We start from the raw sequence: 622 nt of genomic DNA, 5'->3' as shown, positions 1-622 counted from the left end.
CCCGCCGTCCCGAGTCCCCTCCCCTCCGAAATGAGAATTTACGCGCCGATCGTGGCTATAGCACCAAGCATCCCTCCTCCTCCATGCGTAGCCGCTCGGGCAAATCCATCATAATAGCGAATTTGGGCAGCGGTCGATTTGGGCGAACAAACCAACTTCAGGCAGCACCGCCAATACTCCTCTCTCCTGGAAATTCGAATTGTATGCGGCAATAGAGGAAATGGAGAGCGCCGCTTGTGTTAGTGGTGGCCCCTACCACTGTCTCCACTTCGGCCGTTGCTAATAAATTCGCGATGTGCACGGACGAAACAGTCGGTTCTGACCAGAGGCCACCATTGTTTTTAAGGCGTCCTACCTTGGACGCTTAGGCGATAAGGCGCCCTGGCAGTGCTTTACAAATATGCCCGCCTTAGCCGTCCGCCTTAGGCGCTTAGGCGTCACCCAGTGGCGGAGCCAGCACCCGGCGAGCCGGGGCGGCTGCCCGGGCTCCCATGCTCCATGTGCATGGAACTCTAGTATAAAATAATGGTTTGATTAACAGTTTGTTTGGGCAAAAGCTAATTAAACTTGCAGTAGTTAGAACTTGCCCAGGCTCTAAGCTTGAGCTGGCTCCGCCACTGGC

The sequence above is a fragment of the Triticum dicoccoides genome, chromosome 4A (assembly GCF_002162155.2).
Source record: "Triticum dicoccoides isolate Atlit2015 ecotype Zavitan chromosome 4A, WEW_v2.0, whole genome shotgun sequence".
NCBI classification, from domain to species: Eukaryota; Viridiplantae; Streptophyta; class Magnoliopsida; order Poales; family Poaceae; genus Triticum; species Triticum dicoccoides.
Note: the sequence above shows the minus strand (reverse complement) of the source record.